Source organism: Podarcis erhardii, assembly GCF_964252035.2.
Source record: "Podarcis erhardii genome assembly, chromosome: 13".
Taxonomy (NCBI): domain Eukaryota; kingdom Metazoa; phylum Chordata; class Lepidosauria; order Squamata; family Lacertidae; genus Podarcis; species Podarcis erhardii.
This window is the reverse complement of record NC_138502.1, coordinates 48,303,712-48,328,539: the sequence shown is the minus strand read 5'-3', so window position 1 is coordinate 48,328,539 and position 24,828 is coordinate 48,303,712. Positions and strand designations below refer to the sequence as shown.

Genomic DNA, 24,828 nt, shown 5'->3' with positions numbered 1-24,828 from the left:
AACCCTCTGTCATTAAATTGTTGCTCTTGCAATCTTTCAACTGCATTCATTGTAAACAGAAAATAAAACAGAAAACAAAATGTTTTAGAAAAGGGACATCTTTTTAAAATGTGCAAAATTTTCTAAAGAAATGCATTGAAGTCGGTTCTTTTTTTTCTTTTTTCTTTTTCCTCCCCCCCCCTTTTTTTTTTTGCCGCAGAACTGGCCCACTTCCAAGCAGCAGTTATCACAGTAGGAAAGACGATAACTTGTACTTTAATAGCATCTCTACTGGCATGATAAATGAATCTGTGATTGGACCAATTGGGATTTCATGGTCTGAAGCTTTATGAATTTGTCAGTTCTGTTCAATTGTTTCCAGCAAAGTGACTCGATCATATTGTTCATGTTATCTGGTGGAGGGAGGGTGGGCTGGGGGGAGAGAATCTAAAATTAGATTGTGTACAGACTCTGGGCAACTGGTCCTTGTCCAGAATCGTTTTCCTATCTGTTGATAGATTCATGCGGTAATAGTCGCAAACTCATTTGCGGCTAGTCACAGCCCATTAACCATCTGTTCCTCTATTAAGCAACCTTCTTTATATAATGTAAGTATTTAATTTTAATAAACTTTATCTACCACGCATTTATCTTAGACATAATAAGGAACTATTGAGAGCATGGTCAATGGGCCATGTAAAAACCATCATATTTTTGATAGAATAGCTTCTGTGTAAGGCAAGGGGGGGGGGGAATCTACCCCAAGAGTAGTTCTCAAATAGCTTTAAGAAAAAATAGTATTTTCTTAACTTCAGCATGATCAAAAGGGGGGGGAGGCCATATTCTGAGATAATTAATGCTTAAATGCAGAATGGCACTGGAGAAGCCTTGCTTTTTGCTATGAAGATCAGCACAGTGATCAATTTAGATTGCATTTCAGAGACACCAACTCTCACATCTTCTTGGCAGTACTTAGTGTTGGCTATTCCCCCACCCACAAGAGCTTTGTCAGCCGGTCTTATGAATTGTACATCATCCAACCATAGCAGATACTGCAGCACTATAGTTAAACATTCTAAAGTGACTTGAAATCAATTGGAAGCCTAGCTTTATACAGATATCATCCAAATTCACAGCAGAGCTCTTCAAGTGTGGGTATATTAGCCAAAGAAGGAAAAATAAAAGATTTTGACTTTCGTATATATACACAGCTTTGGATGTGATGAGGTTTTTGCCATTAGGCACCTAGGTTCAGCCATCGTGCTAGTGTATGTTATTATTAACAATACTATTAATAATGGTGATGCATATAATTGCAGCATTTTTCCTCTCGTAGGAGGGCCAGCAGTAGGGAACTCCTGCACGGAGTATCATAAAGAGGAGTGGGAGAAAAGGATGGGTTGCTTTACTGTATTATATTATAGTTTCCAAATGTGCATGAAGTTGTAATACAAGCAAAAGCAAAACTCCCTGAAAGGAGTTTCAAGGAGCTTACATATAATTCAACTTAATTTTGGCATATGGATAGAAATATTATTAGTAGCATAAGTATTGGTATTATTATAATATTTATATTTATACCCCTACGTTTTCCCCTGACAAGGATTCAAGATGGCTTACAGGTAAAAATAAGAACAGCCAAAAACATTGAGAGAAAAAGCACAATAATTTAAAAACATATATATAATTAAAACACACACACACACACACACACTCTATTAAAAAGAGACAGATAATTACAAGTAACAAATAGTACAGAATCAGCCCTTTCATTAATTTTTTTTAGAGTAATATTTTATTGGTTTTTAAACAAAAAAGAAATTACAAAACAGTGAAAAAAAAGACACAACAAAAATACAAAGACCAAAAATAGGCATAAAAAAAGGATAAAGAAAAAAGAAAAATCCCTCTTTCTGGTATCTTACCACTCATTTACTTATTTTCATGACTTCCTCACACCTCCCTTTTTTGTATTACATTTAAAAATTTGTTCAGCAAATCCATACCCTCTTAGTTTACACTTAATTATTTATCCTCACATATAATAACTTCAAATTTTCATCAAATATCAATCCAATCTTACATATTCTTATTTTGCCTTATTACTAGAACCGCTTCGTTTCATTCCAACGTCATCAACATTCAATAATTTTACAATATTTCTGTAGATAGATTTTAAATTTCTTCCAATCTTCTTCCACCCACTCTTCTCCCTGGTCTCGGATTCTGCCAGTCATTTCCGCCATTTCCATGTAGTCCATTACTTGCATCTGCCATTCTTCCAAGGTGGGTAGATCTTGTGTCTTCCAATGCTTTGCAATGAGTATTCTTGCTGCTGCTGTAGCGTACATAAAGAAAGTTCTATCCTTCTTTGGCACCAATTGGCCGACCATGCCCAGGAGAAAGGCCTCTGGTTTCTTCAGGAAAGTATATTTAAATACCTTTTTCATTTCATTATAGATCATTATAGATCATTATAGATTTTTCATTTCATTATAGATCATCTCCCAGAAAGCCTTAATCCTTGGGCACGTCCACCAAAGGTGAAAGAATGTACCTTCAGTTTCTTTACATTTCCAGCATTTATTATCGGGCAAGTGATAGATTTTTGCAAGCTTGACTGGGGTCATGTACCGCCTGTACATCATTTTCATAATATTCTCTCTTAGGGCATTACATGCCGTAAATTTCATACCTGTGGTCCACAACTGTTCCCAGTCAGCAAACATAATGTTATGTCCGATATCTTGTGCCCATTTTATCATAGCAGATGAAATGAAATGAAATGAAATTAATTTATTACGGTCATAGACCAGAGAAAAAACAAGAAACAACGGTAGTTTACAAGGGGAGTAATGGTGTCAATTAAAAAATTATACATAAAAGCAATACACATATGCACACACACACACACACACACACACACACACACACGCACACACGCGCTACAATATATGTATAGACTTAAAAAAAGAGTGGGCTTGTCCGGGGGTCAAGTCTTTTACTTTTTTACAGCTAATGCCCTCCGCTTGATCGCAGCCGCAGAAAATTTGGCCACTTTCAGTGTTACTTCTGGGTTTTTATCTCCTAGTAGGATTTTCAGCCGCTGAGATTCAGATCGACCTGGAAATTTCTGAACGATAGGGGAAATAAACAGTGACCTGATATCCCCATAGAGGTCGCAGTGTAGCAGCACATGTGAAGCCGTTTCCACCTCTTTCAGACCACATGGGCAGACTCGTTCAGCATAGGGTTTGCCCACGTATCTGCCCTTTAGTAAGGCAGATGGCAGTACATCAAATCTGGTAAGGGTAAACGCCCGCCTGTATTTTGCGATTTGTAAATCCAGCAAATATGGTGTTAGATTGAACCCTTTTCCATAATCTTGGATAGCTGGATATTTATCTATCTTGCTCATATGGTCCTGAAGCTCTACATCTCCTATTCGCTGGCTCACCATCCTTTTAGCCTTTTCAAAACCTGAGGCTATAAGTTCTTGTGGGGAAAGCCCCAGGCCCTTCAATTTTTCATAGAGCAACAATCTCCATTTAGACTGGAACGGGTCTAATAGAGTCAAAGGAGCCACTCCCACTGGGAAAAATATGAGTTTTAGCCAGAAGTGAATCTTCAGGATCCATATCCTGGCATTGATAGGGAGTTGACCTACCTCCAGCCTAATGGCTGTGTTGGAAACACAGGTAGGTAACCCTAGTAGGGAGCGGTAAAATTTAGTTTGTACAGATTCCAGGGACTTGAGTTTTTGACAATTAAATATCTGGGTGCCATACATCAGTTGTGGAAGTATTTTTGCGACAAAGACCTGGGAGGCAGCAGGAACATATTGACCTCCTTTTCTATAAAAGAAACTTATGATAGCTCTGGAAGATCTTTGCGCATTTGCAATGGAATTCTTAATCTGATGGCACCAGGATCCCTTCTCATCAAAGATTATTCCAAGATATCTAAAGGATGTTACTTGCTCAATAGGTTGGTTATTAATTTTCCATTTATGTCGGAGTTTTCTCTTGGAGAACACCATAATTTTTGATTTGGTGTAATTTATTATTAGGTGTTCAGCTTCGCAATATTCTGTAAGAGCTCGTAAAAGTTTTCTTAGTCCCACACAAGAGAAGGAAATAAGTGCCGCATCATCTGCGTACAAAAGGACTGGGATTGGTATATTATTTAGGTTTGGGGGATGAGTACTTGCATCCTCCATCTTTCTAACTAAGGAGTTTATGTAGAAATTAAATAGAATAGGGGCAAGAACACAGCCTTGCTTGACACCATGGAAACTTTGGATTTCCTTTGATAGGTTCCCATAACGGTCACATCTAACACGGATTCGAGTATTTTCATGTAGTCTACGGATGAGAAGCAAAAGACGTCTATCGATGTTTGTGGCACTTAATTTTTCCCAAAGTCTGTGCCGGGGTATCAAATCGAAAGCTGATTTGAAATCTATAAAGGCTACATAGAGGGAGCCTCCTTTCTTTGAGGTGTATTTCTCCACTAGATGTTGCAATACCAGTCCTTGGTCTAAAGTTGATCTATGTGCCCTGAAGCCAGCCTGGGCTTCCTTAAGGATGTGCTCCCATTCCAGCCAGTCCGCAAACTTTTCACGTAAGTGAGTTGCGTAAAGTTTGCTAATAATGCTTAAGAGACTGATTGGTCTGTAATTGGCTGGATCAAGTTTACAGCCTTTCTTGAAAATGGGAACGATGATTGCCAATCCCCAGTCCTCTGGTATTATTGCTGTTTGGTCTATGCTAGTGAATAGGGTGGCAAGGACTGGGGCCCACCAGTCAATATTGGCTTTGAGAAGCTCAGGGGAGATATTATCTGCTCCCAGGGCTTTTCTGTATTTGAGTGCCTGAATAAGCCTCCTGACCTCCGCAACCGTCACCGGAGGCCACTCATCACCTGCCGCACACTGTGTTAGTGGCTGTGTCAAAGGCAGAGCTGAATATAATGATTGGAAGAATGCCTCCCAAGTCCCTGCAGGTATAGTGTACTCCACTTCTGAGGAGGTAGATCGCACTCCATTCGCTACCATTCTCCAGAAGGTGGCCGAGTCTCTCTCTCTGGATGCATCTATTAGGCATTTCCATTCTCTTTTCTGTGCCAGGAGTTTTTTGTTTTTAATCAGGATTTTATAATTTCGTTTATCTTCAAACCAGACCGTGGGGAGTTGGGGTAAATTGGCAGATCTATATTTCTTGTATTTTTTCAGTAAGTTTAGCTTCATGTCCTGGCATTCTTGATCAAACCAGGGTTTGGAGTTTTTATATACTGAGGATTGCCTATTTGACCTGTTCCTTTTTTCCTTCAGGGAATCTTGAAGGAGTGAAATTAACTCCTGAAATAAATTTATTTTTAATTCATGGCTTGAGGAAGTTATAAGGTTATCTCTCTTAGTGAGGAATTCCTTTGAGCATAGCCTACTTGAAATTTCCTTATGCAGTTCATCTGTCCATCTAATACGAGAATATCTGAGCTCCAAAGCTGTAGGGCTCGAATATTCGATTTTCTCAGCGCAGGATAAATCCTTTCCCGCAACTACAAGTGCACTTAATGGCAGATGGTCACTATCTAAGCGCTCCTCCACTTTGCATTCCAGAACTTTGTTTTGAAGATCATACGACACGATTATATAATCAATTGTGGAGGCGCCATTGTTAGATATAAATGTGAATTCTCCGACCTTCTCCCCCTCAGTACGGCCATTCAGTATAACCAAGTCCAACTTATTGACCAGGTGTAATAGGCATAAGCCAGCATAATTACAGCCTTTATCCTTTGAGATTCTAGCTGGTATTGAGTGGGCTTCCTCTATAATGGGGGCTGTTTCATGGAAATGGGCATACAAAGCCTCATCAGATTGTCCAGTTCTGGCATTTAGGTCGCCAGCCACCACTACAGAGGCATCAGGGAATTGATTTGATAGTTTGTCAAGATACTGTTCTAACTGTCAAGATACTGTTCAGTTATCATAGCAGATTTTACCGTTTCATCCTCAGTATTCCATTTCAACAGTAAGTTATACATTCTTGATAGTGTCTTAGCTTTGGGTTCTAACAGTTCTGTTTCTAGTTTTGATTTTTCCACCTGGAAGCCAATCTTTTTATCTAAATTGTAGGCCTCCCTTATTTGAAAAGAATGAAGCCAATCACACACTTTATCCTTTAGTTTCTCGAAACTCTGCAATTTCCAGCAGTCAGTTCCCAGAAGCCTGTTGGTCAGAAGGCTTCATCTGCCAATGGAAGGACAACAAGGAAGGAGCCAGTATGGCTTCTCTAGGGAGGGAATCCCAAAGTTGTCTGGGAGCAGTCACCACCAAGAATGCCCTCTCCTGTTTCCCAGCCCAATGGACTTGTGAAGGTGTGGGGCTGAGGGAAGGCCCTCTTCTGAAGTTCCCAGGCAGGTTTGTATGAGAGAATATGGCATCTCAGATGTACCATATTCCCACCTGTGAGGTGGGTCAGGTCAAGAAATGATGGCTAGTTGAACGTCAACCAGGGAGCGTCATAACTAAAAGAGGTTTGTACTAGGTCTCTACTTCAGCATGGCATGTATTGCGCACGCACACCACACGGGCTCTTGTTTGTCAGAATCAACTGCTGAGAACTCTCTCTTTCAGTGTGCCAGTCACTTCCCTGTGGCATAATCCCATGAGCGTGTATGGGTGGCAAAACCCCATGCACGGGTATCAGGAGAGGAGTACAGTGCTACCTTGGTTCTCAAATGCCTTGGTACTCAAACAACTTGGAACCCAAACACTGCAAACCCAGACGTAAGTGTTCTGGTTTGCGAACCTTTTTCAGAAGGTTTTCTTTTGCGTTTTTGTTTTTGTGGCTCTTTTTTGTTTTGTTTTTGTGACAGTGTGGTACCCAGTTCAGCTACTGATTGATTGATTTTGTGACTGCAGTACATTGTTTATTGTTTCCATTTTATGGATCAATGGCCTCGTTAGGTAGTAAAATTCATGTTAAATTGCTGTTTTAGGGGTTGTTTTAAAAAGTCTGGAACGGATCAATCCATTTTCCATTACTTTCTATGGGAAAGTGCACCTTGGTTTTGGAACGCTTTGGTTTTGGAACACCCTTCTGGAACTGATTAAGTTTGAGAACCAACGTACTGCTGTAGTACTGTAGCACCCTGCTTGTGGTTAACGCTTAGCTGGAATGAAATATTCAACGCAGCAATAGAGAAATTAAAATAGTAATTTATTTGTCAGACAAATAAAGAGGCTCAGTGGTACGTGGTTACCAAGCTCTGGCCTGCCTCCTGCCATTATGGCCAGCACTTATATTCCCTTAATCCAGCCCCCTTTGCTCCTCCTGTGGCTGCCTCTGTTCAATCAGCCTGATTAGATTTCCTATTGGCTGATTGTTATAACCAATCACAATAGATACACCCCCAAAAGGTACACCCAGTTCCTTGCCCTTATAAGGGAGACAAAGAGCTATCCTATATGACATATAAGTAATAATATATCTTACATGGAATCTTAATTACCAGCTCACCTCTTGCCCTATTGCCCTATTGCCTTCTAAAACAAATGTTTAATCTTAAATTTTTATCTTAAACATATGTCAAGGATATTGAGTTCACATCAACATTGAAAGATCTCCTTCATTTGAGAATTTCTAAACAAAATGCCTGACAGCCATTTGTCATGAGTGCTTGCTGGCGTCTTTCTGTCTTGCAGGGGAGCTGGGCTCGTTTTGCCCCTCTGGTCTCACAGCAATATGACTCTATGAAATAAGAATTTAGCATTTCTTTCTTTCTAGATCCTTTGCATAATTACATTTAAGCCAGCATATTTCATACATAACATATATAGCTTTTTAGAAGGATAAATCTCCTCAAAGTAAAAGGAAGGAACAGTTTACAGCCTCAAAATAAAAAGTGAAGGAAAAAGTCTCTTCCCCTGTTTACACTCCCCTCCTTCTCCAGCCAGTTGTTTTCTCTTCCTTTGCTCTTGACCTTCTGTCCTGTGGCTCAAATTTAACGGTTTTATTTTACTATTTACCGACTCTTAATTATGTTGGGTCTATGTAACCTTACTCTTGACCTGTAATTCCCTGTTTACGACTTTAAGAATTGTCTTCTGCTATAAATCAAAGGGGCCCCTTGTCTAGGAGGAATTGCCAAGGAGGAATTGTCAAGGCCTTTTCTCTGCCTGGCATGAAACATTGGTGAATTTAGGAATCGATCAAAATATAAGCCAATATAAGCCTTGATTAAAAATACAGTCTATATTCAGATGCCACATTCCCCCCTTTCAAGCTCAAGGACCTTGCCTACCAAGCGTCCTTGATAGCTTGATTTTCATCATATTCCTGAGGTAAGGCTCTGTATAGGGCCATGATATGAGGTAAAGTTTCATTTGAAACCATCTTGCTAATTGTACTTCTAAAACATGAAATGATACATGGCATCATACATAAAACCAATACTACTACTGTCAAGAAAAACAAGCAAGACAATAATATCCCTTTGAGTCCTGTGACATTGCCTCACCATTATCAAAAATGTTAAAGCAACAGGCATTCCCTGTCAAGTTCAAGACTCCACATAGGCCTCCCTGCCTGGCAAGTACATAATCCATTCCCATTTTCAGCTGCAAAATGGCGGCTCTACTTTCATCCAACTGTTGTGCAATAAGTCTCAAACTCTGGGCCGTTGCATTGGTTACAAATTCCATTACTGCTTGCAATCGAATTATTCTGTTTAGATTATAAATAGGATCCCGTGCCCCTTGTATGAGCTCACCAGGATTCCAGGAGGCAGGATCATAATAGGCTATAATGCGCTCTGGCGGCCAATCATCAGTACCGCTCCAACTTTGGGTACTTCCTCCTGCTATATGAGAAATATCAGCATTCCTTCGTGTACGCTTGGCCGAACTAGTGGGCATAATCCACATTGGTGGTAATACCCAACCCAAGAAACAAATCCCACTCCATTTGGAAGGGAGTTTCTTGTATGCCCATTCTCCACATATTCACCACAACCATCGGGTCTGAGGTTTTTGGTACGTGGAGTACAGAAGGCGAAATATCAAAAGGGGTAGAGAGTTCACAGTGCAGTATGTTAGATTGCCTTTTTCTGTCACAGTTATGTTCCATACCACTTTCCATGCATGAATAAAAGGAGGTGCACAGGACAAGGTATTCCGAGTTCGATAGGTAGTAGTACCGTTTGCCCAGGTTTGACTATTCTTAACATAATCCCAAGTATAGTGACAATGAGAAGAGCCTATCATGGTAGAATCAGCTGCATCTGATGATTTATGTACACAGAATTCCCCTTGTACAGGTATAACTCGTAATGGTTTAGTTGAGTTCCATCCGGGGAAATTCTGTATTTCTGTTTGGTGTGGCATTTCGCTTATTACCGATCTAATGGTATCGGTAATAAGGGCATACCTCCCTCTGAATCATCTGGCCCAAGAGAGCAAACAAGGCAATTGGTCCTATTTGCAACATTGGCTACCATTTCAGCTAAACCTACCCACATATTGTGGTCATGGCTGAATCCATATTTAGCCAATTTGGTCAGATTCAAGGACCCTTCCCCTTCCCAAGGGATCAGGATTAATAATAAAATCATGTTGATGTCTAGTATATGCATTCCTTCCACAAAAGATTACCTTATTGTGATAGCAAATAATTATTAGCCCCAATATAATTCCCCCAGTGACAGAAATGGGGAACCACCAAGACCAAAACATATATCCCGAGGATCCCCAATGAGTAATATCTCTGATAATTGTTCCACAAGGGGGGGGCAGTCAATCAATTGTATTAGAGAATCTTTCCGTTCACAGTCGCTGGTTCAGACGCTCCTCAAGCTTCAGGCGTGCGCAGGTCAGCCAGCTTCCAGGTTGTGGCTGCAGCAGGCCGGTCGTCAAATGTTGCCCGTGACCTAGCCCGTTCCCGGTAGGGCTAGATACAGGGGTTTTTGGAGAGAGTTAGTTTTAAAGGATTAGAAGGGTCACCTTTGCACGTCCAACTGCCTTCAGACCTCTTCAAACGAGAGTGATGAATCCAGGGGGTCACCTCAGCTACCTTCACCGCTGTTGGAGTAGAGAGCAAGACGGTGTAAGGTCCACGCCACTTTGGTGCAAGTGGATCACGTTTCCACTCTTTCACCCATACGCTATGCCAGCCTGGAGCTGATGAATCGGCTTGGCAATGCTGCACGGCGTGTGCTTGAGGGCCCACCTGTTAAGATAAAAAAAACAAAAAACAAACAAACAAACACGGGAGAGAGACAAAAACACGGAAGAGATTGCACTTGTCCCTGTGTCACATGGTCTCCTATTTGTTTGAGGTCAGTTGGAATATCCTGAACAAAGGAGGGCGGCCTCCCATACAGGAGCTCAAAAGGTGACAACTTAAGTCTTTTTGTGGGTGCACACCGAACACGAAACAGTGTTATGGGTAACACATCTACCCTCCTGAGACTTTAGACCACGGGTGTCAAGCACAAGGCCCGTGTAGCCAGCAATTCCTGGTGTCTGTAAGGGCCGCCCCCGCTTCCCCCGCAAGCCCTTTTATCAATGACAAAGGCAGGAACGCTCCTTCCGCGCCTGTCCGGCTCTGCAAAAGGCAACCCTTTCACACGCTTGATTTGCAACCCAACCCAGCCGCGCGGTGCCCTTTCGGGTTTCTCCCTCTCCTCCCAGAAAGGCAGGCTGGATGCGGGGCGGTTCCTGCACCTTTAAAGTCCTACACATTTTCTGCAGTGCGTACAAACACCGAGGTCTAGCTGCAAAGTTAGCAAGCCTAGGCCCTTGTTAAGGTGGGCTTGAGGAGGGTTGGCTCGGAAAGCCGCTCGGGTCGCTCTGTGCGCGCCCCCCTCCAAGCAACCCACGTGCAACGGGTGCTGGCTGAGCAAGGTCGCTGCTGCAAAAAAAATAAAAAATAAATAAAGAGAGCACGAAAACATAACCCGCGCACCAGGGGAAGCTTGGCCGGAGGAAGCCGAGCAGCGTCGGCGTCGGCGCCTTGCTCTGCTGGAGAGATGGCAGCCGAAGTTGTGTCACCTGCTGCTGCTGCTGGCCCGTGCCACCTTAAGGGCCGGTTGTTGGTGCTGTGGAGTGGGAGGTTGTCAGCAAGCACATGGGGATATTAAAGCAGCCTGTGCTTTTCCTTTGCAGGCTTGGCACAGCCCGGCCTGGTCCCTGGGGTGCAGGGCCGTAAGAGATGGAGGCAGGCTGGGCCCTCTCCCTCCTGGGTGAAGCACCTGCCGGAAGCCTCATGGCGATAATCCCCCCCCCCCCGGGGCACACGCAACAGACACTGGGGCCAACGGAGCGTGGTGGGTTAGGGTGGCAAATGCCTCTCTGAGCTCCGCAGAAAAGCTGAACTTGCACCAGAGCCGCCTCTGACCCACATAATGGGCTATTGCCAGCTTGTATTTTAGGGAGCTGGTTTCTTGTTTTCAGCCTTGCAGCAGCAGTACCCGACTGCACACACTTAATGTGATCTCACAACAATCCTAGGAGGTAGGCCATGGTTATTCCCATTGTAGAAGAGAGGAGAAACGGAGTAATATAATGCCAGCAGTAGTATAAATATATCCCCATACATGCACCATACAAATAAAGAGTGGACACATAGTCCTACAGATACAACCGGCCCTTTGAGGGTGACCAAACTGTTGATGCAGCCCCCGATGAATTTGAGTTTGACACCCCTGCTTTAGACATATTAGTGGTCTTCTGGCATGCCCTGCAGATGCCTTGCACAAGCGTCTGGCGGTAGGTAGTAAGCCTGGCCAGGTGAATTGCATTGTTTGGATCCCAATTAGGATCTTCCAAGGAAAGTTATCTTGGAGATGACGGTCAGTATTAAAAAATATTTCCCACTCTAATTCACATAACGTTCTCAAGCGCTCTGGCGTCATTTTGACTCCATATGCCCCCGAGAAGGCTTTCTTAAAATTATTCAACATACATTCAAGAGGTGTATTTCCCCCCTTTGAACCCCCAACTCCCATTGTATGGCCCTGTGAAGTATCCTCTCAGTCACTCACACACACACCTTACTGGGAAACGAAGTAGTACTCACTCCACACTTAGGTCAGCTACACATTGTACTTTCTCACACATGCAATGCGCTAGATACTTCAACCACACTCTACCTCCCAATCTTCCCTTTTTCCTACACCAGATCACCATCTGATGTACCCAACCACCTAGCGTACTCAGTTCCCCTTTACTGAGACGCAGAAGTTTGATCAAGACTTCTCTTCCTCCCAATTAATTGGAGGGCCAAAACCCCTTTGTGCACTTACCCTTGGTTGGTTCCCTGTTTTCCCCAGTCCGTCGCCGCCAATGAGCAGGGTACCAAACAGACGAGACTTCTGCGTTCCCCCTGGAAAAAGTTACCAGTGCGCGCTGGGAAGCAGTTTAAAGATCCTCTCTCTTGTACCCTGTCCAATAGGGCGAAGGGGCTGCGTTCCAGCAGACCACTTATCCGAGTCGCAGGCACCATAAAATGTAGCACCCTGCTTGTGGTTAACGCTTAGCTGGAATGAAATATTCAACGCAGCAATAGAGAAATTAAAATAGTAATTTATTTGTCAGACAAATAAAGAGGCTCAGTGGTACGTGGTTACCAAGCTCTGGCCTGCCTCCTGCCATTATGGCCAGCACTTATATTCCCTTAATCCAGCCCCCTTTGCTCCTCCTGTGGCTGCCTCTGTTCAATCAGCCTGATTAGATTTCCTATTGGCTGATTGTTATAACCAATCACAATAGATACACCCCCAAAAGGTACACCCAGTTCCTTGCCCTTATAAGGGAGACAAAGAGCTATCCTATATGACATATAAGTAATAATATATCTTACATGGAATCTTAATTACCAGCTCACCTCTTGCCCTATTGCCCTATTGCCTTCTAAAACAAATGTTTAATCTTAAATTTTTATCTTAAACATATGTCAAGGATATTGAGTTCACATCAACATTGAAAGATCTCCTTCATTTGAGAATTTCTAAACAAAATGCCTGACAGCCATTTGTCATGAGTGCTTGCTGGCGTCTTTCTGTCTTGCAGGGGAGCTGGGCTCGTTTTGCCCCTCTGGTCTCACAGCAATATGACTCTATGAAATAAGAATTTAGCATTTCTTTCTTTCTAGATCCTTTGCATAATTACATTTAAGCCAGCATATTTCATACATAACATATATAGCTTTTTAGAAGGATAAATCTCCTCAAAGTAAAAGGAAGGAACAGTTTACAGCCTCAAAATAAAAAGTGAAGGAAAAAGTCTCTTCCCCTGTTTACACTCCCCTCCTTCTCCAGCCAGTTGTTTTCTCTTCCTTTGCTCTTGACCTTCTGTCCTGTGGCTCAAATTTAACGGTTTTATTTTACTATTTACCGACTCTTAATTATGTTGGGTCTATGTAACCTTACTCTTGACCTGTAATTCCCTGTTTACGACTTTAAGAATTGTCTTCTGCTATAAATCAAAGGGGCCCCTTGTCTAGGAGGAATTGCCAAGGAGGAATTGTCAAGGCCTTTTCTCTGCCTGGCATGAAACATTGGTGAATTTAGGAATCGATCAAAATATAAGCCAATATAAGCCTTGATTAAAAATACAGTCTATATTCAGATGCCACATTACCTCTGGTGGCTAAACATGCTTCTTCTCAGGTGGCTTGCCTACCTTTGGTCTGCATCCTGCATCCAGCACCCAGACACGTGTGCCAACTCTAGGGGGCCCGGTGGCACATGATGCACGAACATGATGCCACACGTGGTGCACAGTCCAGTTTCAGTGGCCGGCTCCTCCAGAGTGCTTGGCATTCTCCAGAAGAAGTGGCATCATGACACATGTCAAGCGCATGATGTCACACATTCAAGACATGTGAGCTAGGGACTTCCCGTGCATGCGAAGACATGCTCTGGTGGGTCGAGCAAACAAGACCAGTTGTGGGTCCAATAAGAAAGAAGCAAGATTCTGCACTTGCTGTAGAGGGAAGTGGGGGGCAGGTGAGGCTCATCCACCTGGGAAGGTAGCCCATCTAGGAGAAGGAAAACTCTGATCCTAAACCTCCACTGCCTTGCAGGACATCTTTGGGAGAAGAAAAGGCTCAGCAGTAAACCCTACACAAATCCAGAATGGAGTCCCTAAAGTGGTTGGATGGCAGCTTGTACTCCTCCTTTTGGCAACTCCTGCAGCCAAGCTGGTGCCAAATGTATTGCTCTGCTTACCTTTGGATCACATCAGAGAGGCCAAGAGGGAGGTCTTGTCATTTGGGCAGCCCAGAACCTCTATACACACTGCACAGGCCGGCGCCCCTGGGAGGTCACTTTGGTGATGCTAACACAGTGGTTTGACTTTGTCCCTAGAGGTGCACTCCATTGTCTCTTGAGATAGACAGATAATAACAACAATAATTTATTATTTATACCCCACCCATCTGGCTGGGTTTCCCAGCTACTCTGGGTGGCTTCCAGCCGAATATTAAAAACTATACAGCCTCAGACACTAAAAACTTCCCTAAAGAGAGCTGCCTTCAGTTGTCTTTTAAAAGTAAAATAGTTGTTTATTGCCTTGACATCTGCCAGGAGGGCGTTTCACAGAGCAGGCGCCACTACCGAGAAGGCCCTCAGCCTGGTTCCCTGTAACCTCACTTCTCACAGCGAGGGAACCACCAGAAGGCCCTTGGCGCTGGACCTGATGGGGGTGGAGATGCTCTTTCAGGTATACTGGGCCAAGGCTGTTTAGGGATTTAAAGGTCAGCACCAACACTTTGAATTGTGCTCAAAAACATACCGGGAGCCAATGTAGGTCTTTCAAGACCGGTGTTATATGGTCTCAGCGGCCACTCCCAGTCACCAGTCTAGCTGCCGCATTCTGGATTAGTTGCAGTTTCTGTGTCACCTTCAAAGGTAGCCCCACATAGAGCGCATTGCAGTAGTCTAAGCGGGAGATAACTAGAGCATGCACCACTCTGGCGAGACAGTCCGTGGGCAACAACAACAGTCCCATGTGTCTGCAACAAAATTGATGGCTATTCAGTCACTGTCAGGTTGAAAATATCCACATGACAGGCCCCACCAGTGGTCCTTTGCCCCTACCTACCCAGTGGCATGGCTGCTGCTTCCCTGTAGAGGGATACTTGCCACTGCTGCACTGAGTGCTGTCAGAAAAAAGGAGATTCTTAGGTGCAATGCTTGGGATTCACTGAGGCAGCATTGACTGCGGCAAAAAATATTACTTTCCAGTGCTCCAGGTCTTCTTCAAATCAGACACATAATGGCAAAACAGATGATTTTCATAGACGATGGGGTTATTTTATCAGTTAAAACATGTTGTCTTTCTCCTGAAGGTTAGCAAGAAGTATTTCGTGGGAGTTGCCATAGGAACCTTGCACCCACAAAACTGAATGTAAAAAGAAATTTTATGGTGAGCTGAAAGGAACGGCAGATGAAGGAAGGGAGGTTACAAACCCTCTCTGTAAATCATTTACAGAACATTTAAAATGGGGCAATAAAACTGACAGACTTTTTTTTTCTTTTGATCTTGGGCCTTCTGTTGAGCAAAATGTTCAAGATAGATTTCACCTTGTGTTAACAACGAGTTACTTCTCACAAAACTTTTGCAAAATCTGTGTGCTTCTTGGCAATTATGAAAGGCATATATATAAACTGCCACTTTTCTTAGCAAAGCTACAGTATTTTTTTGCATATCTTATTGAGCCTGGTTATTTCTCTAGAAGGGAAACCATTGCATTGCATAAAAATAACAGACTCTGATGGTTTCTAAACATGTGCCCCCCAAAAAAAACCACACACACAAAGGTCCATGGAGCAAAACATGGTGGTTCCATCCATTTCTAATGGACATTGTGATGGAAAAAAGCAGACTCAGCAGAGGCACATAGCTCCTCTGCTTTTGACAGAAGAAACTCTAGCCCTCGATGAATAGCTGTTCTCTCTCTTGCATCATGGCTATACCCCCATGGGTTGGTAGGGAGTCCTTTTTATGTGAGATTCTATTTAAAAAGGGACGCCGGTGGCACTGTGGTCTAAACCACAGAGCTTAGGGCATGCCGATCAGAAGGTTGGTGGTTCGAATCCCCGCAGCAGCGTGAGCTCTCATTGCTCAGTCCCTGCTCCTGCCAACCTAGCAGCTCAAAAGCATGTCAAAGTAGATAAATAGGTACCGCTCCAGCAGGAAGGTAAATGGTGTTTCCGTGTGCTGCTCTGGTTCGCCAGAAGTGGCTTAGTTGTGCTTGCCACATGACCCGGAAGCTGTACACTGGCTCCCTCGGCCAGTAAAGCGAGATGAGCGCCGCAACCCCAGAGTTGTCCGCAACTGGACCCAACGGTCAGGGGTCCCTTCAACTTTTACTTCTTTAAAAACATGTACTCTTTAACTCTTGGGTTTTGACTGCTGTAAGTAATAACGGAGCAGCCTTTGCTTTCTCATAAGGTCTGCCATGCTTTTATCCTTTATACACACCAGATTAATTTATTCTAGCCCTCCATATGCTAATCAGCTCCTGATGTGGCATTGAGGAGAAGCAAAACATGAATCTTTTAGCATGCAGATGGGTTTCAATCAGACATGTTTTGGAGTAAGCGTGGGCTGGGAGCATGGCTAAGATTCCTGCCAACAGCAAACAAGGTTCAGAATGATCTGGTTACAGGTTGCTTATCCACAAACATCCCCACGGAACCTATAAACATCCCCCCCCCCCCGCCCCTTAGTTTGCTAGTCATAAAATACCCAGTGTTGCTTGCACTGCCTGGAAATACTATCAAAGCAGCTTCAGGCAGAGAGAGAGAGAGAGAGAGAGAGAGAGAGAGAGAGAGAGAGAGAATGAATATACTTGCAGACTGGATCATTTCAACATGTTGCCACATAATATTTTGTGGAGTACTTAGTGAGAACCATTTTCTCAATGAGAACATTAATATATCTGGGAACTTTTGCTATCTTCTCTAATGCTGTTATGTACTGAAGTTCTCACCCTGGGCCAGCAGGGGGATACTGTAGATAGTTATGCAAATGAAGGATCGGAAGTGACGTTCAGTGATTCGATGGATACTGTAGATAGTTATGCAAATAAGGGATCGAAAGTGACGTTCAGTGATTGGTTAGTTTTAGAAAATTGTTACAGTTATGTTGTACTGGAGCTCTATATAAGCATGCTGACTGAACCCTTCAGTTCAGTTCTGTTCTGGCCTGTGAATAAACAAGAGCTATTTGGAGAATCGCTGTGTCGTCTGATATGTTCACCCACAACTTAACAAGTGCCGCCTCTCTCTTCCGCGGAGAGAAGTACAGTGGTACCTCTGGATGCGAACAGGATCCGTTCCGGAGCCCCGTTCGCATCCTGAGCAGAACGCAACCTGCGTCTGTGCGTGCGCGGCTCATGATTCACCGCTTCTGTGCATGCGCGCGACGTCATATTGAGTGTCTGCGCATGCGCAAGTGGTGAAACCTGGAAGTAACACGTTCTGTTACTTCCGGGTCACCGTGGAGTGTAACCTGAAAATGTTCAACCTGAAGCGACTTTAATCTGAGGTATGACTGTATTATCTGTATAGAAATGGCTCAGAGAATCATAGAATTGTAGAGTTGGAAGGGACCACGAGGCTCATCTAGTCCAACCCCACTCAATGCAGGAGTCTTTTTGCCCAACGTGGGGTTCAAACCCATGACTCTGAGATTATCCCAAGAATGTTTGCTGTTTGGAATAGCAGATATAATGAGACAGAGAAGCAGTCTTCTATGGAAGCAAAAGCCCAGGTTATACAAGAACAGAATCATTTTATAAAACTTCCTTTGGAGTGAATCATTTCAGGTCACAGGTATGGTTTTTCTCATGTTTGAATACTCCCACATGGGGTTGGGAATCCCTGCAAATAGATAAACATCTGGTGAGGAGAAAGGTTAGGCAGAACCTATCTCCCTAAGATACTAGTATCAGCACGGCATGGTTTGTTTGTTTGTTTGTTTGTTTTTAAAAGGAAAGTAAAGATTCTGCAGTCTCCATGTACAGCCTGAATGGTATAGGCCAGGCATAGGCAAACTCAGCCCTCCAGATGTTTTGGGACTACAGCTCCCATCATCCCTGACCACTGGTCCTGTTAGCTAGGGATCATGGGAGTTGTAGTCCCAAAACATCTGGAGGGCTGAGTTTGTCTATGCCTGGTATAGTCCAAAGTTAGCTTTACCACTTGATTGGATAAACTGGTCCACAGAGAGCTAGGAGAGGGAAATGAGAGTACTGATGAAGGCATGCTTTTGAGGTGAGAACAGGAGATCAAGGAGGTGAAAAGTGAAGTGCTGGTAAAACCCTGGATCTGAAATGAAACTAGGGCGCTGGAAAATCTGCACTTCTTTTGTGCATAGACTGTCTTTGTACATTTCACGAGAAGCTATAGTTAGTGGAGAAACATAGTTGCTGAATTATAAATAGCGCAACGGTTTAAAGCTCAGCCTTGGCAGGCTTATATGTTTATTTGTTTTTTTCTTAATTCTTTACAGACATTATATTTTATTTAGTCAGTTTGCCTCATGCCCTTCCTCCCAAAGGAGTTAAGAGTGGTAAGCCTCAGAATGTAACACTGGGTAGTATTCAGCTAAGTTGAGCAGACCCACAGAAATTAATGGACATGCTGTGATCACCAATAGTCAGCATGGATTTCTGAAAAATAAGTCATGTCAGACTAACCTGATCTCGTTTTTTTGACAGAATTACAAGCCTGGTAGATGAAGGGAACGCAGTGGATGTAGCCTACCTTGATTTCAGCAAGGCATTTGACAAGGTGCCCCATGATATTCTTGTAAAGAAGCTGGTAAAATGCGGACTTGACTATGCTACCACTCAGTGGATTTGTAACTGGCTGACTGACCGAACCCAAAGGGTGCTCATCAATGGTTCCTCTTCATCCTGGAGAAGAGTGACTAGTGGGGTGCCACAGGGTTCTGTCTTGGGCCTGGTCTTATTCAACATCTTTATCAACGACTTGGATGATGGACTCAAGGGCATCCTGATCAAATTTACAGATGACACCAAACTGGGAGGGGTGGCTAACACCCCAGAGGGCAGGATCACACTTCAAATGACCTTGACAGATTAGAGAACTGGGCCAAAACAAACAAGATGAATTTTAACAGGGAGAAATGTAAAGTATTGCACTTGGGCAAAAAAAATGAGAGGCACAAATACAAGATGGGTGACACCTGGCTTGAGAGCAGTACATGTGAAAAGGATCTAGGAGTCTTGGTTGACCACAAACTTGACATGAGCCAACAGTGTGACACGGCAGCTAAAAAAGCCAATGCAATTCTGGGCTGCATCAATAGGAGTATAGCATCTAGATCAAGGGAAGTAATAATGCCACTGTATTCTGCTCTGGTCAGACCTCACCTGGAGTACTGTGTCCAGTTCTGGGCACCACAGTTCAAGAAGGACACTGACAAACTGGAACATGTCCAGAGGAGGGCAACCAAAATGGTCAAAGGCCTGGAAACGATGCCTTATGAGGAACGGCTAAGGGAGCTGGGCATGTTTAGCCTGGAGAAGAGGAGGTTAAGGGGTGATATGATAGCCATGTTCAAATATATAAAAGGATGTCACATAGAGGAGGGAGAAAGGTTGTTTTCTGCTGCTCCAGAGAAGCGGACACGGAGCAATGGCTCCAAACTACAAGAAAGAAGATTCCACCTAAACATTAGGTAGAACTTCCTGACAGTAAGAGCTGTTCGACAGTGGAATTTGCTGCCAAGGAGTGTGGTGGAGTCTCCTTCTTTGGAGGTCTTTAAGCAGAGGCTTGACAACCATATGTCAGGAGTGCTCTGATGGTGTTTCCTGCTTGGCAGGGGGTTGGACTCGATGGCCCTTGTGGTCTCTTCCAACTCTATGATTCTATGATTCTATGATTCTATGGCTTCGTTGTGCTCATTAGCTTCAATCAGTCTACTCTAAAACTTAGCTGAATGCCATTTAAAATAAGATAAAGACATGCCTAAAAGCATTTAAATAATGAGCTTTTTATTGGAGTGAGTTCTTAACTCTTTGGTGCATCATTTAAAAATACCTTTTTTTTGCACCATAACACTCACTTTTTTCCTCCTAGAAAGTAAGGGGAAATGTCTGTGTGTGTTATGGAGGGAATGCCTACGGGTGCCGGGGGGGGGGGATCTGCTGCAGTCGTGAGCAGAGGATCCATGGTTCCCCTTCCTTCCCTCCTCCGTGGCTCGCTATGAAACAGCAAAGTGGGAGAAGAGCCGCTGAATCGGGAGGAGAGAGGGACAGAGAGCCTGCTTCTTTAAAGGAGCAAAGTGGGAGAGGAGAGGAGCCGCTTACACTCATGTAAGCGAGTGTAAGCGGCTCCTGTCCGGTTGGTTCCTTTAAAGCAAGCAGGCTCTCTGTCCCTCTCTCCTCCCTACTCAGCTCGCTACATAGCAGCAAAGTTTTTCAGCTCGCTAAGCTGGGGATGAGCGGGGAGGAGGAAGAAAAGCAGAGCCTGCTTGCTTTAAAGGAGCAAAGTGGGAGAGGAGAGGAGCCTTCTCCCCTTATACCCCTCTTCTTCATTATTAGCAGCATCCTTCTCCACCCACCCCACACGTGCTTCTTCTCCCCTTAAACCCCTCTTCTTCATTATTAGCAGCATCCTTCTCCACCCACCCCACGCGTGCTCCTTGTCGCTTGAGTGCTTTTCCTTCCCTCCCCACTTAAAACGTGGTTACAAAGCACGGATCCACATGGATCCTCAGGATTTTTGCACTGGGTAACCCCAAATTCACCATCAGATCACATAGCATGTCCATGGCTACATCTTGACCAAAAAAATCATGCACCCACTGTTGCCTGGGGCTGCAATGGTGCAAAAACGTGGTTACAAAGCATGGATCCACATGGATCCTCAGGATTTTTGCATTGGGCTACTCCAAACTCACTGTCAGATCACATGTCTGTGGCCACAGCATGAACCACAAAAATCATACATCTACTGTTTCATTTAGAATATTTTTTTTCCTTGTTTTCCTCCTCTAAAAACTATGTGCGTGTTATGGTCGGGTGCGTGTTATAGAGCGAAAAATACAGTAATAATAATTAAAGTGTCACATGTCCGAACTCATTTTTTGGTGGAAATTGACCATTTTCTATTCATTAGACATTGTTGGAGAATACAGTGTGTGTGTGAGAGAGAACAAAGGGGGAAGTGGTATTTGCAATCTTTGTATGTGCTTACCCACAGCATCCTTGGGCAAATGTGAATACCTCACCTATTACCAGCACTGCCTGCACCTGTTTTTAAAAGGACACACTGTGGGGCAAGGCAGAATCAATCTGCAATGAGCTTCTATTTCAGAAATGAAACCCGCTTCTCAAGAAGTGCTTTACAGGGGCAAAAAGATATACTAGATCAGGCTTGGCCCTCCAGTTGTTTTGGCCTACAACTCCCATGATCCCTAGCTAGCAGGACCAGTGGTTAGGGATGATGGGAATTGTAGTCTGGAGGGCCGAGGTTGAGGAAGCCAGTACTAGATTACTAGATACTATTCTAGATTGTGTGTGGACTATGTAGAGAGGAAAAGTGCTGAGTTTGCATTGATTCTAGAATTAAATGTCATTTGCCTGTGACCCATGCCAACCACAGAAAGACAATCCAGCTAAACTAAACCAAAACAATCAAACTCAGTTTGAGGCTGATCTTCCAGCATGCCTTTTTTTTCATCAAAATGAACATGCCTGCATTTCTGTTTAGCGATGGATAGTGCCCTTCAGCTGGTTAGAAGCTGGAGTGTAATTATATTGTTATGAGTTTGTGAGTGCCAGACCCCTTTAACCCCTTTAATCAGAACTTAATCAAGGCTGGGGGTGTTAAAATGGGGGCCAGACAATTCTAACCCCTGGTTCCAACAACTGTTCAAAGCTAAATAAGCCAGGCTAGTTTCCAGTGTTGAGGTGATGGCCTAGGTGATGGACTATTATGGCGGGGGGGGGAGAAGGTGATGGGCCAATAAGAAAGCAAATTAAGTGGGCTCTGTGCAGATGGAAAATGGGTGGGGCTCCTCCTCCAGCTCTTAAATAGTGAGGACAAAAGCCAGCGTTTAGAGATGAAAGGGTGTGTGATGTGACTGCGAGGGAAAAGTGGCAGACTGGAAAAAGCAGAGTGTGAGCAAGCCATGACAGATCTTTACTTGAATTCAAGGCTGCAGCTATGAGAGAAGGAGACCCTTTCGGTGTGTTGTTGCTGTGAACCCCTCCATCACAGGCCCAGCTTCTATATATGTGTAAATAAACCTTATATCCTAAAGACACCACAGTCTCTGCAGAGCATCATTTCAAAAAGGCAACATGGACCCTGAGTAAGTACCTAGAACTCCTAGAATCTCACAGCGCTTGGAGACTAGAGTGGCGTACAACAATATTTTATGCAAAAGTGACTTTTGGCAGGACCTGAAGCTTAGTCTGAGTTGCTTCCACAGTTTCTCAAACCACTTGGCTCCAAACAGTAAATTCAAGGTTTCTCCGGAAGGTCCAAACTCTTGCTCTGGTAAGATTTATGGTGGCCCCACAAACAAACCGCCCTCCTCTATCAGAAGCAAAGCCTCGCTCTACCCCTCCCTGTGTCTTATGTCTATCTCTTCTCCAGTGGAAATGGGGAAACAGAAAGGAGGTCCGCTTTCCACTCTACAAGCAAGCAAGCAAACACAAACTGTGGATCCCTCTCCCCATCAAATGGCAATGATTTTTCTGGTGCCATCATAACTGGAGAAAATGCAAACAAAAGGCCACGTAGCAGTCAGTCGATTGGGTTTGGAGTCTGCTTAGAATCATAGAATCATAGAGTTGGAAGAGACCACAAGGGCCATCGAGTTCCAACCCCCTGCCAAGCAGGAAACACCATCAGAGCACTCCTGACATATCATCAGAGCACTCCTGCCACCAGAGCACTCCTGTCAAGCCTCAGCTTAAAGACCTCCAAAGAAGGAGACTCCACCACACTCCTTGGCAGCAAATTCCACTGTCAAACAGCTCTTACTGTCAGGAAGTTCTTCCTAATGTTTAGGTGGAATCTTTTTTCTTGTAGTTTGGAACCATTGCTCCGTGTCCGCTTCTCTGGAGCAGCAGAAAACAACCTTTCTCCCTCCTCTATGTGACATCCTTTTATATATTTGAACATGGCTATCATATCACCCCCTTAACCTCCTCTTCTCCAGGCTAAACATGCCCAGCTCCCTTAGCCGTTCCTCATAAGGCATCGTTTCCAGGCCTTTGACCATTTTGGTTGCCCTCCTCTGGACACATTCCAGTTTGTCAGTGTCCTTCTTGAACTGTGGTGCCCAGAACTGGACACAGTAGTCCAGGTGAGGTCTGACCAGAGCAGAATACAGTGGCACTATTACTTCCCTTGATCTAGATGCTATACTCCTATTGATGCAGCCCAGCTTTTCTTTTTCAATTTTCCCGGGATTGGAAAAATCTGAATTCACTGTACAAAAAAAGGGCTGGTGGTTTCTGAATAAGGGCAATATCATATGAATGGTGCCCAGAAATATTGGACTCAAACAGCCTCAAAGTCCAGTATGGAAAAGCCCTTAGGAGCAGCTCTCTGCCCTGTCAGGTCTGGAGTTTTACAATTTAGAGCAGAACTTGCATCTTTTTCTCAGAAATGCAAGAAGCTCCCTAAAGGCCTGTGCTAATATAAACTGATGCAACAGCCTTGCCAGCTTGCCTCTGCCAGCCAGTTTTTAGCAATAATAATTTATTATGTCACGATCTTGAAAGGCTAAAAGGGATTTGTGCACTGTAAATATCATGTTGTTATATCTCCTATGTTTTTAATCATTTATGTGCTTGTATTCTAAGCGCTGGCTGGTTTCTCTTGCTAGCTTGTACTTCTATAGGAATATAAATCTTTCACCACATACTATTTCTGTTCCGCTGCTTAGAAGAAAAATCCCTGTGTTAATTATGCACAACCTACATAGAGAGACAGCCAAGAGCTGTGTTTGTTAAAAGGTGAAGAGTTTAGGGACAGGACGAATTTTTCACCCTGACTCAAATCAAGGGAGAAGAAGCTGGGGCAGCCTCGCTCGGAAGTCCCAGGGCCACATTAGCATCTTGAAGCCTCTGGCGCACAGAACAAGTTCTTGAGAGAAGGCTTAGCCCAGTGCAGTCCATAAACATTCCTCGACTCGTGAAGCCCTTGTCTTGTGGCATCTGGCTTTATGAATCCCATTAATGCCAGCTTGCTCACTCAAAGCCTCAGAGGGAACCTAGCAAAGCTTTCTATGCCCATTCAGAGTGAAGTAAATCCATTCCAGATGCTACAATCCATTCCTTATGCTGGGAGTGGCAGAAAGCATTTTTTGCACTATCCACCCAAACATTTTGGTGAGGCGCCTCCCTCCAACATTCCTCAGGTGAAAAGAGGGACATTTTTCACTTCCCCTGACCCTCCACAACACCCCATTGTTATGTCTCTTTCCTTCACAGAACAGAGTGCTGCATGCTCTAGTTATCTCCCACTTGGACACAGTGTTGCAACCCCCAGAGCAGAGAACAGGTGGGAGCATGGCTGGCGCGTGTCCCAGGGTGTAGCGTGCCACCCACGGAGGTGTGGCTAGTGGCGCTGGGGTGTGGTGCATCACCACGGGGTTTGGTGCCTTGGTGTGGCACATCAGCGTGGGGGCATGGCGCTCGTCCAGGGTTGCGTGGCACGCAGCCCAGGTGGGCTCAGCATGCGCCATGCATCCTGAGGGGTGGCAGCGATGCCACCCTTTCCCCAAATGGTGCCCGGGGTGGTGCACTCCCCCATCCTCCCCTCGTATACCAGTGCTTGGACTACTGC

The 24,828-nt window shown here is 44.1% G+C and overlaps 1 long non-coding RNA gene across 1 annotated transcript in view; it reads left to right on the top strand.

Annotated features, from left to right (window-relative positions):
* The first annotated feature begins 534 nt into the window (after positions 1–534).
* The window catches only part of LOC309327245, a 48,136-nt gene continuing 23,842 nt past the window's right edge, over positions 535–24,828 (top strand). Inside the window, exon 1 of the long non-coding RNA XR_014150472.1 lies at positions 535–587. This is a non-coding gene — a long non-coding RNA (uncharacterized lncRNA). The remainder of the gene's footprint in view (positions 588–24,828) is intronic.